We start from the raw sequence: 13,092 nt of genomic DNA on the forward strand, positions 1-13,092 counted from the left end.
TGAGACACACTTAATATTATCAGCGTTCTGATGGCATTTTAGCCAAAGGATCTTTATCAAAAACATAATTAATGTGCAGAAATAAGGAATAGTTGTATTAACCATACAAGTTTTATGGGGCCCCCAAGATCTTGGGGCCCTTTGACAACTGCCTGGAGTTGCCTAATTTAACCCCCCCCCCCCATGCATAGATGGAAGGTCTATGAAAAAAAAAAAAACATTTAACAAAGATTTAAAGGTAGCAGAAAAAAAAAACCCAAAAAGATTTTTCACCAGGGGGCGCTACAACTTCAAATTAGACTTAGGCCTATACCAAAAACCAATCAAATGTATACTAAGGTATCACACCAGTATATTTATATGAATGCCAACAACAAAAAACAACATCCTAAAATGTTCTGCAAAGTGCTTTAAATCAGTCCTAGCTGTCTTTATCCATGCTGGCTCAGATCCTGATGTTTGAAAAAGGAAGCAGGATAAAGCCTTAGCCTCGCTGCATGCAGTTAGCCTCGCTGCATGCAGTTAGCCTCGCTGCATGCAGTTAGCCTAGCCTTGGAGCTAAATAATTCTATAAACCTGTCAATCAACCGTACTCTCTGACAGACGACTGTGACGTCAGCGCAAATAAAGCTGCTTTCAGCTCTGGGTGCAGGAGAGCTGCTCCCCAGGATGCTCCTATCTTAGGATTGAAGAGGAGCTGCAACTTTTAACCAGAGTCTACAGGGGACGATTTATGGAAATACTTCACAAATCCGACGACGAATGAAACAGCTTTAGTCATCATGAAAGAATTAATATTTATCTTGCACATCTAAAAAGATATTCAATTCAGTTTATTTCTAGTACAGCGCTGATTCCCATCACATGTCATCTCAAGGCACTTTCCAGTTCACCAGATCATCCAGTCCAAGAGCACAGATACAAGACCATTATCTGAGGCCATGAGAATATCATTAGTGACTTTCACCAGAGCTGTTTCAGTGCTATGATGAGCTCTAAAGCCAGACTGAAACTCTTCAAAAAGTTCATTATGGTGGAAGTGATCGCAAACTTGTTTGGAAACTACTTTCTCAAGAAGTTTAGATCAGAAAGGAAGATTGGATATAGGTCTATAATTGACCAAGTCATCTGGGCCAAGAGACGGTTTCTTAAGCAGAGGTTTGATTCCAGCAACCTTAAAATCCTTTGGTACATATCATATAGGCTGTGTGACATGTTTCAGAGCGGCGCGGTGCCAGGCAGGTGGCTGCTGTAAACAAAGCGGAGGGTGTGCCTCGGACTATTGATCCCAAAGGGAAAAAAGGAAGATGGCTGATGAGAACAGAGGATTCAAAGAAAAATGGAGCGAATCATTTGCTTTCATTACCAATGAGGAAGGATTGCCTGCATGTTTGCTTTGGAATAAGAAGTTTTCATGTAATAAAAAGAGTCATTAGGAAAGACATTTCCAGGGAAGGCTGCTAACGATGCAGCCGACCACCAAGCTGGGAGGAAGAGGAAAAGTGTGATTGCAGAACTTCTGGATAAATTAAAGGAGAGCAAAGATAGATTTAAGAAGTAGATTGCATCTCTAAGCTTTACTACTGCTGCTAGTTTGGTTGCAAGCATAGAAAACCGTTCATAGATCCAACAGGTTGCGCTCTGATACAGGGATAGGAACTTTCCTCCATTTTTCCCCCTCAAAATAAAAATTACAGCAAAAAGTTGTTGTTTGCAGTGTTTCTTTAATTTCATTAATGCAACCAAACCTAATGCATTAATATTGTAAAGGAATTTAAACTAAAACCACCTTATAGGAGCAGAGTCACATGATGTGACATTTGCTCCAGGATGAACATTCAGTCATGAATGCTTATTATAGATTTAAGCCCATGTAGTCCTTTTTAATAGTGGGCTAATTCACTTAGAGCCTGTGTTACCATAAGAGGCTTATAGAAGGTTTTACATATTTGCAGCTCCAGACAGAAAATGTGATTTTTTATTTTTGTCCAATATAGCTCTTTGAACAGTTTGAGTTGTCGACCTATGAACTAAACAAACACCTTGAGATGTAATGAAGTGTTTCTGATTCTTTTAAAGGAAAAGTCCGGTCAGCAAGGAATAATCAATGGATCATTATTTATACCTAAAACTAATACGTTCGCCGTGATTTAATGAATTTCGTGTTAATCAGTGAAAAAATAAAAATAATTAACATTCGGATTACAATAGGCTTTTGCAGCGCTCGGGCCTAATCATTTTTGTCGTGATCACTGAGTCTGGGAGCGGCCATTTTTGCCCAAATATAGTAACCCCTCCCTCCTGCCATCCTCAAGCAGTGACGTCACGGTGCGGTAAGCCTAGCGCCATTCTCCTAACGTGACTCCACCAGATGGATTTGCTCCGCATATCCATCTGGAAACCTTCCGTTGAAGTAATTTTGGGAAGGGGCGAAAATACTGGTTAGCTGATTGGCCTATGTTGGTGATAGACGGGCCAAATAAACCAATCAGATCAACGAAGCATATGACGTACTAACAGAGCGACGATGAAGAGGAGCCAATTGATAGATCAAACTCTTGCTGAAACCAGTCGGGAGAAGAGCAAAAACATCTTTTCCTCTGAGAAAAGCCTCCAGAGCAGTGTTTTGCTCTTCTTTCAGTGAAGAAATACTCTGTAATTCCCATAAAACTTGCTCGATAGCCACGCTAACGCTAGTTTCATCGGCTGAAGCCGCCATGTTCTTTAGACTGAACTGTCGCGCTTCTCGTTGCGTCACACCTCAACCCGCCTCAAAGCCAACGCTGATTGGACGTTCGTTTGGTGAACGGCTCCAAATTTTCTTTAACGGAGAGTCTCCAGACTGATCTGCGAGTGAAACCTTGAAAGCTCGCGAGATCAGGATGGTCTCACCAGGCTACCATTCTCCCCGCTTTCCAAGCTAAATCAATGGGAACTACTAGACACATCTGCAATCAACAACAATTATTGAAGATTTCCAGAGGACTTCACCATTGAAATTCACCTGAGCTATAGTGAAACTGACAATGCCCACGTGCATGGCAGCTGGATGCTGGAATACATCGGGTAAAAGTGAAAAACAAAGAGTTATTCCACCTTTCTGATTCCTGATCCTCCACGGACGGGTTGGTCGTTGGATCGCCAACTTGAAGAGGGAGGATTTGCCATCGAACTTCTGGCCAGAGAAAAAACCCGTAATATGTAGCCAACATTTGGAAGAAGAATGTTTTCAAGATGACTTGGATAATAGCGCGTTGTGACAAACACCAGATACAGCACTGGGACTTGATCAACAGCCGATACCGCACCGTGACGTCACTAACCAGTAGGTGGCAGTAGTGTTCTTTGACAAACATGGATGCCTCCAGTAAAGCACATTCACATGAAAATTACTCTGAATTAAAAACACTGATCATTTATTGAACAGGATGGAATCATTTCACATTTAAAGAATTTTCTCCTTTAAAGAATGGCCTAGTCAAAGTCTGAACTGGATGAGGATTTTGGGGCAAAGCTCATAGAAGCTCTCTGTGTGGTCAGACTGAGCTCTAAACTCTCCTTAGAGGTTTGAAAAAGTTGCTCACTGAACCTTCGAAAATGCTTTGCCAAGAAACTCAGCAGAGAAGAGCAGAAGCACAGGCCTCCTCCTGTGATTGGCCAGAGCTTTTTTTCTGTCAAACCTCATAAAATTAAGTCAACCGATTGGAAAAAAAATTTCCAACATGGTTATAAAGTTACTCTTTTTCTAAAACCATAAAAAAAGAAGAGGCCTGATGTTTTTGTTGTACCAAATGCAGCTGTGCCTCGGCGGCCAGTAGGGCAGCAGATGGAGAAACCGTGTTTGTTTTTGCAGCCTCGGCTCCAGAAAAATCTGAAGGAGAGGACCCAGTTCCCATGGAGACCCGCAGCTGTTGTGTACAGAACAGAATCCAGGTGTTGGAGGATGTCAGTGATGGTGAACTGCTGGCCAATTCACAGAGGATGTAACAAAAACGACACAGAACACATGCTGGCTCAGCCGTTCACACGTACACGGAGGAACGCACCAAACGTGAGGATGGCTGGAAGCTCAAGCACCGACGTTAACGACTTAGACAGGCTGCTAAGTTGGAGGAAAAATCTCTAAGACGCACCGAGCTCATTAGTTCACCTTTAAGGAGCGCGTGGCCTGAGAAGGCCTGAGTGTGTCTATGCGTGTGTGTGGCGGTTAAAAGGAGATTTTCACGTCAAGGTGAAAAAAAAGCATCAATGCTGCTTTTGCAGGTATCAGAAAATATCCTCATAGTCGCTCTGAGAGGCGTGAAACTGTGCGGGTGGTTGCATTTCTTTCACCCCGAGCAAAGCCTCAGGGATCCCAAAATACATTGCATGAGCATTATGGCAGATTATGGGGTGGGGGGGGTTGAAAGTGCTGCACAGTGAACTCAGCGTCAGGATGTTTGTGTTTACAGTGCAGAACATGAAGAGACGACTGAGGAGGAAGTAGTGATCCCACATCACTCTGCTGCTCCCCGGTTCGGTTCTGCAGGTTACGCTGAGACACGCGGCATTAGAGCAGCTCCGTGATTGGATTAACAGATCAGGTTATTTTGATCTGAGAGCTCCAGGTGGCGTTGGAGTCTCTCCATATTGAGTCACACAGACATATACAAGCACCAGAAAACGGTCACAGAGGCAGCGGATGAAGCACTGTGCTGTGGGAAAGTTTTCACACCTACGAAATCTAAAAGCATCAATGGTGAATTCAATTCTATTCAGTTTATTTCTATAGCTCCAATTCCCATCATGTCATCTCAGGTCACTTTCCAGTTCACCAGATCATCCAGTCAGATTGATTCAAAGTTTTCTATCTAAGGAAAACCAGCTGATTGCATCGACTCATTGACTCTTCAGCAATCCCTCACACTAAGCATGCTTGTAGCGACAGTGGAGAGGAAAAACTCCCTTTGAACAGGAAGAAACCTCCAGCAGAACCAGGCTCAGTGTGAGCGGCCATCTGCTGAGGCCCACTGGGGTTCAAGGAGACAGAAGCAGACACATCATCCTTTTCATACATGTTGTTCTACTCCAACCTGTATAGGCTTGAAAGCCAACTACAAATTAAGTAATGAGAAGGGGTGTGGCCTAATTACATCAACACCCTATATAGGGTGTGCTTAATTTGTAGCCAACTTAATTTCCTTTGGCAAAATGGGCCAGAAAAGAGATTTACAGACTCTGAAAAGTCAAAAATGGTCAGATGTCTTTCAGAGGGGAGCAGCGATTTGGAAATTGCCAAATTTTCTGAAGCGTGATCATCGCTCAATCAAGCGATTCATGGCAAATAGCCAACAGGGGCGCAAGAGGCAAGTTGAAAAAAGAAGACGCAAAATACCTCCCCATGAATTGTGAAGGATGAAGCGTGAAGCTGCCAGGAAGCCATTAGCCACCAGTTGTTCCATATTTCAGAGCTGCAACATGTCTGGAGCGCCGAGAAGCACAAGGTGCTCAATCCTCAGGGACCTGGCCAAGGTAAGGAAAGCTGAAAAAAGGCCACCTTTGAACAAGACGCACGAGACAAAACGTCAAGATTGGAACAAGAAATCTCTGCAGACTGATTCCTCCAAGGTGTTTTGGTCTGATGGAATGAGAGAGAGTCTAGATGGTCCAGATGGATGGATGGGCACCAGGCTGGATCAGTAAAGGGCAGCAAGTTCCTTATCCACTCAGACGCCAGCAAGGTGGAGGTGGGGTAATGCTATGGGCTGCTATCATCAAAGATGAGCTTGTGGAACCTTTTCAGGTTGATGATGGAGTGAAGATCAACTCCCAGACCTACTGCCAGTTTCTGGAAGACACCTTCTTCAAACAGCGGAACAAGAAGAAGTCGCCATCATTCCAGAAACACCTGATATTCCTGTAGGACAATCCTCCGTTACACGCATCAAAACACACCACAGCGTGGCGGCCAGAAATAGGAGAAAAAATAATGACATGGCCCCCTTGGTCCCCTGATCTGAACCCCATGGAGAACCTGTGGTCCTTCATGAAAGATGAGATCTACAGGGAGGGAAAACAGTGTCTGGGAGGCTGCTGCACGCCATGAGGATCGCACACAGATCTAGACTCTGACAGAATCTATGGATGGTAGGCTTTAGAGCACAGGTGTCAAAGTCGTTCCAGAAAGGGCCGTGTGGCTGCTGGTTTTCTTTCCACCCAAGCAGTAGCACACCAGACTCCATTCATCTCATCAAGGTGAGTCTAGTCTTAACCTGATGACTTGATCATACACTTGTTTGGCATTTACTTTCTCGAGAATTTTAGATCAGAAAGGAAGATTAGATATAGGTCTATAATTGACCAAGTCATCTAGTTCAAGAGACCCAGATTCTGCAGAGTTGCAGAGTTTGCTATTCTGTTTTCTTTTTTTAAAGACTGTAAAGTTCACCTGCACTCCTGACTGTTACTATAGTAACAACTCTTTACATGCATCTTGCACTACTCACTTTGACTGAATATTGATTTGCACTGCCGACTGTTTATTCACAGTACCAATTGTTAACATTTACATCTGCAATAACGTACTTTAACTTTAATATGCAATTACCTTCCACTGCACTTTAATTTAGATAGCTTCTGGCCAAACTCTATTTATTCATTTTATAGTAAAACCCATCTGTATATTATGCTATTGTACATAACTGTAAAAACCTTTTTTTAATAGTAATATCCATCTGTATATTATATTCAGTACATATCCAGCTGTAAATTTAGTTCATAACACTCGTGATCTATATATTATATTCATTATTTATAATAGTATCCATCTCTAAACTCATTTAGTAGAAACCATGTCCTGTATTTATAGAACCATTATTTATCCTGCACTTGCTGCTGTTGCACTTCTGGTTAGACTTAAACTGCATTTCGTTGCCTTGTACCTGTACCTGTGTAATGACAATAAAGTTGAATCTACACTGGAAAAACGATCTAGAAAGGAGTCCAAATTTCTTAAATTAAGTGTATTTACTCTTAATTTGAGTAGGTAAATAAGATAAGTTTGCCAATGGAATTAGTATTTTTAGTCTTAAAATAAGTTTATTCTATAATATGCACTTGAAATAAGACAATGCAATTGTGTTTTCTTATTTTAAGTGTAAACTGTCTTGTTCCATTGAGAAAATTACTCTTTTATCTCCTCATTTCAAGAAAAAATGACTTATTTAGATTTTTATTTTTTCCAGTGTAATGTAATCTAAATCTAATAGAGATAGAATGAAGCAGAGTGATGAAAAAGGGGTCCCTATGTCCTCCAGCAGTCTAAGCCTATAGCAGCATAGCTATAGAGATAGCTCAGGATAACATATGTTAGATGAGGTATGAGAAAGATAGAACCAAGGAGAAACATCTGTCAGGACTGAATCCTCCCTGCCAGGAGGAACAAAGCACATTATGCGCTCTCTCTACTGTAGAACATCTTTTTCAAAATATATAATGCAGATTAAAATCCCAATTTTGCAGAGGGGGCCTCCTGTGTATTATGCAGAGAGCAGCTGCCCCCAACTGTTAGCCCAAAGATTCAAGCACAGCTCACAAATGTGGCCTGATCTCACTCACTGGAAAAATGATCTAGAAATAAGTAAAATTTTCTTAAATTAATTGTATTTTCCCTTAATTTGAGCAGGTGAATGAGATGATTATTTTTACTCTTAAAATAAGATAATTAGATAAAATACACTTGAAATAATGATTTTCCCCCCTTATTTTAAATGTAAATTGTCTTGTTCCATTGGCAAAGTGTCTCACTTACCTCAATTCAAGAACAAATCCACTTATTTTAAGAAAAACTGACTTATTTAGATTTCATTTTTTGCAGTGGGAGGGTCAGCTGTGACAGCAAGCTGTAGATCACTGAGCTTTGCTGCTTATACAACGTTTCTGACATGTTTATGTTTAGCTTTGCCTTTTTAGCTTTGACTCTTGTTTAGCTTAGCAGGGAACATGTTAGCAAGCAAGCATAGCAGAGGAGTTTGCCCACTGATTTAGCTAAGCCTATTACAGAATTATAGCAGCAGCTGAGACTTTGCAGTGACAAGATGCTGACATGTTTGTCTGCTAAGGCGCGTTTATAGTGCAGTTAAAAACGATCTCTTTACATTTTGAGAAGTTTTTGAACTTTAAATATCCTAATTTGAGACAATAGTGAAGAAGATGTGCTGAAATGTTAGAACTAAATGTCTCCAAATACTTATGAAGCTGTTAAACCTATTATTCATCCTCTGCCAATGTCACCTCCTGCTGAGTGACTTCTGTGCCACAGCTCCCAGTTTATAATGAAAAAAAGTCATCAGATTATTACCAACAACCATCTCTGGGTCTTGGCTCTGTCGAAAATGTATTTTTTTGTTCTTGTAGCTGGTTTAAACCTCAAGTTCTTAAAGTTGAAAAATTAAACAAGTGGAAAGCTGGATTCTGCTTCCCTCTAGTGGTCATTATTAGTCATTACTCCTCAGATCAGTTTCAAACATTTCCGTGTGTTAGTTTTTTTTATAAACTACGCTTTATATACTTTAGCATGGGTATTGGTCTATACTGAAAATATACAAGAACATAAATTCAAGATTTTATTTTAAATTTTATACTTATTTCTATGCTCTATCCACGATGGAACATGAAATATCAAAAGTATAATTATCCTACACTAATTTATTTAATAAATTGAAAGGTGAACCAAGCATAAAAAACCTTTTATAGTATTAGTATAAGGATGAATAAACTTGATGAATATTGTTAAAGTGTGCTGTGTAACAGTGTACCTAGAATATACGTTTTATAAACCTAAAACTCTTAGTTTAGTGTGAAGAATAAACTAAAGTATACTTTTTACACTCATCCGAGTAATATGGAGTGAATTGTGTTTCGTTATTTTTGCCAGTAAAGAACATGGTTTGTAAAAGAAAGGAAACGAAGCTATATACAAGGATTTTCATAAAAAAAGGGTTTTGAGAGTAACTTGGCTGTTTTCTCAGATTTCTTATTTTTCTCATTTTATGTTCATTATACATTTTTCTGATTGTTAATAATTTTTTTTTAAGATTTTGTATTTTTTTATTTCTATTTTTCAGTTTCACACATTTTATTATTTTCAATGATTCCCGAGCCCGTGATGATGTCACGGGCTCGGGACACGCAGCGCTGGGATGAAATGTCTTTAATGGAGGGAAGAGGAGCCCCCATGATCCTCTCTGCTGTTCTCACCTTCTTCCAGTCTGAGGCGCTGCAGCCTCCACACCACACAGTGAGACAGCTGCTCAGAACGCTCTCTATGGTGCTTCTGGAAAAGGTGGGGAGGATGGGGGGGGGGCAGAACGCTCTCTATGGTGCTTCTGGAGAAGGTGGGGAGGATGGGGGGCGGGCAGGTGGGCTCTCTTCATCCTCCGCAGGAAGTCCAAGCGCTTCTGGGCCCTGTGGACCAGTGAGGTGGTGTTTGCAGTCCAGGTGAGGGTGTCTGTGATGAATGTGGTGCTGCTGACCACCTCTACAGCTGAGCTGTTGATGAGCAGTGGAGCGTGGTTAGGCCGCTTCTTCCTGAATTCCACCATCATCTCCTTGGTCTTCTCCACCTTCAGGATCAGGCTGTTATCTCTGCTCCACCAGCTGCTCCACCTCCTCTCTGTAGTCCAGGTCGTTGTTGTCTCTGATGAGGCCCACCGCCGTGGTGTCGTCTGCAAACTTCACCATGTGATCGGTGGTGAACCTATAAACTAACTAACATAGGCGGATCTACTGGGGTGGCATAGGGTGGCAAATGCCCCCCTAAATGACAGCCTTGCCACCCCTGCTGCCACCCCTGTTGGCGGTAGGGGTGGCGAGGCTTATAAATTATGGATAATTTGAGAATTACGGCCGCTAATTTCCAATGTCGGACTGCAGTGAATGCAGCACGCGAAAGCGACTGAGACTGATTAGTTTTGAAAACCGAATGGGGCAAAGCGAGGGAGCCAGGGGTGATGGGGAGAGGAGACACCGGATGAAACAGGTGAAAACTGATTAACTATCTATTGAGAAATTAAATCATAATGAAAGCACAATGTTGCTAGCATAGCTGCAATGCTGATTTTGAGATGATAAAAATCAGGTTGCAGAACATTACTTCTCTAACTATGATGTTAGTTAGGCCTGACGTCTCAGGCTCATAAAGACATATTTGTGGTCAACCATGACAGAAAAGAGATTATCAAGTTTGGTTGTTACATTTTGTTTTGGCACCTGAGAAAATCTGGTATTTCCTTTAATAAAACCAAAAGTGTTAAAAGTAAAGTTAAAATGTGATACTGGTGTGAATCCTGCTTAATATGAAGCAGTGTTGTTGTTTCTTTGTTTGAATACATAGTATGAAACTCTCCAGAAATGACCCGTATGAACCTACTCACTAAATGTTTTGTACTTTTTCAGATTGGAAGCGAAATGTATTTTTATGTTGCTTCTTTTCAGATTTGTGGAGATTTTAATGTAACATACAGTACCTGCCTTTTTGTTGATTTGTTGATAAAGCAGCTCTATCTACAGCATATCTACATGCATGAAATGTCCCTTTCATGTTGCCTTAACTCTTGTATGTCACGTTACTGAGGAACAAATGGAGTAAATGTGTGTTCAGAGTTAACATTACATAGATGTCCAGTACCTTGTTCGGGTGCCTTGACCCATTTATTTCTACTGTGTAGTTCTGCTCACTTTAGTGCAGCTCAGTCCATAGATCTCTGATGGGGAACTTTTTCTTTCTATAGTTTTTTCTTGTGCAAATGCTGCAAAGCCTCTGACAGTCAATCTCACACATCTGCGACTCAGCATCTGTGTCTTACCTTAATACTTTTCTTGTGATAATGCCCCTCTAGAAGTAGAGTTATCACTCTTCTATCTCCTATTAAGTGAGATCACATTGTATGATGTATTATTAATATGAACTGTTTCACATGAAACACTAGTACTGTACATACTATTCTCACCAAACTGTGACAACTGATTAAAATCAGTTTAAACAAATGCCATATGTTGCCACCCCTCAAAAATTCCTGCCCCCCTCCCGCCACTCCATAAATATTTTTCTAGATCCGCCCCTGCTAACTAACTAACTAACTAACTAACTAACTAACTAACTAACTAACTAACTAACTAACTAACTAACTAACTAACTAACTAACAAGTAATATAAACATTAAAAACTGTAAAGAGTTTTAACAATAATAAAAAACTGTTTTGAAAAGTGAATGGCGGTATTCATTCTTTTCCTGCTTGTGTCAGCTGTTGCTAGGCGACAGAGCAGGGCAGAGAAAGCAGCTGAAAGCTGGACCTGTTTGAATCCACAGTCTAAACTCTTCCAGTCTCCTTATTTTTAAGGACTTTGAAGGATCCAGTCCAGGTAAACCGGGTCCTTGGAAGATGAAGCTCATGAATTCAAACACAGCCTTTGAGTGTGAGGCATGCTGAGAGAGCGGCCATCTTTGGTCAGACCAAGCTGCTGTCAGAGGCAATACGCTTCAATTGAGGCTCTGGATAAGGTTAGATTCTCTGAACTGATTTCCAGATAAATTGGCTGACTGGAAACGAGGAAGGTTCACGGCTTACATGGTTCCAACTGATTGATCAGATTTTCTGATCTGATTCCGATCTGATTTTATTACATAACTTTAATTTTGTAGTTTTTGTAATTTTCTACAGTTAGCAAACTTCTCAGGAGAAGCCCACAGATGACAGCTGCAGTTTATTAAACGCCACATGGTGGCGCCCTTTTTCCTTTAAAATCTCTGCCTTAGGCTCCTTTGACAATCAGGAAACTCCTACATTTACCTTAAAGGCTGTACTTTAATAACACTAACATCAAAGCATGGCTTAACACAGAGTACTGTATTAACAAATATTATATTAATACATTATATATATATATCTTCTTGATATATATATATATATATATCCACATATCTCAGTCATATGTTTATTTCTGATCACCATTTTTATATTTTATCACTGCTTAACTTTTTTTTACACACCCTATTTGAAAAAAATGACAAAGTTTGTCTGAGTCTAAGTTTAGTCTAAGTAGAAAGTTTTGTTGTTCTTTTTTAGGACTGCTCCTCCTTTTCCTTGCAGGTAATGGCTGCTTTATACACAGCATTCCATTCCTTCACGTTGCAACAAATGTCTTCTAACGTTTCCTGAAAGCAGCTTCTTAGGAACCCTTCAGATAAAAGGCATGTCAGGACAGGTGGTGTGAAGGGAGGCGCTCATCAGCCCACGCCCGTCCTGCCTGGAAGTAAATTACCTTCCCTCTGGCAACTAATTTCTACTTGTTTTTAAGGTAGATAACAGATTGTTGTTGGTTTTTTTTAAGTGGACTTTTTTGTCCCATTTATTTGTCTTCTGAAATCTCTAGAATATTCCTAATAATGGGGAGTGATGGTGTACTGGTTAGAGCCGTGCGAATCCCACTGCCTCCCCTCCTGGTCCCTGAGCAAGACCCTTAACCTGCGATTGCTCCCTGGGTGCCGCACAATGGCAGCCCACTGCTTCCCAAGGGTTAAATGCGGAGAGATCAATGCAGTTCAATTATTATTTTTAATTATCAAAGAAACATTCAGATGAGTTCAAGCCGCTGGTGAACACAGAGACTGAAACAGACAAGCCAGTTTGGAGAAGCTCAGAAAAAATAAAAATATTTTCTGCACCTTTGCACAATCAGTTTGGTTTATATTCTTTGTAACTTGAACTAGAGAAGTCTATGACGCACTATGAAAGCCTGGTTAATAAAAAATAAACAACAAACATACAAATAGGAAGAGGGAAAGATCCTCCACTCTTAATAACTTTTGTATTACAGCAGAGCCACTAAAAAGAAAAGGTTGCACCGCTCTTCCCAATTATTTAACTCATTATTGAAACCAGGTAAAATCATCAAATATTTTTTCTCTTCCAAATTCTGAACAATATGATCACTGAATAAAAAGACCCAGTGCCAGATTTGGTGCGACAGTCGGTTATGTGCCTTGCAAACAGTTTTGTTGTTGGTTTGGCCTTTTGGATAATTAACATATGAAATAACCTGTAGTGAAGAGG

Source organism: Cyprinodon tularosa, unplaced genomic scaffold (genome assembly GCF_016077235.1).
Source record: "Cyprinodon tularosa strain WSP-4 unplaced genomic scaffold, ASM1607723v1 ctg977, whole genome shotgun sequence".
Taxonomy (NCBI): Eukaryota; Metazoa; Chordata; class Actinopteri; order Cyprinodontiformes; family Cyprinodontidae; genus Cyprinodon; species Cyprinodon tularosa.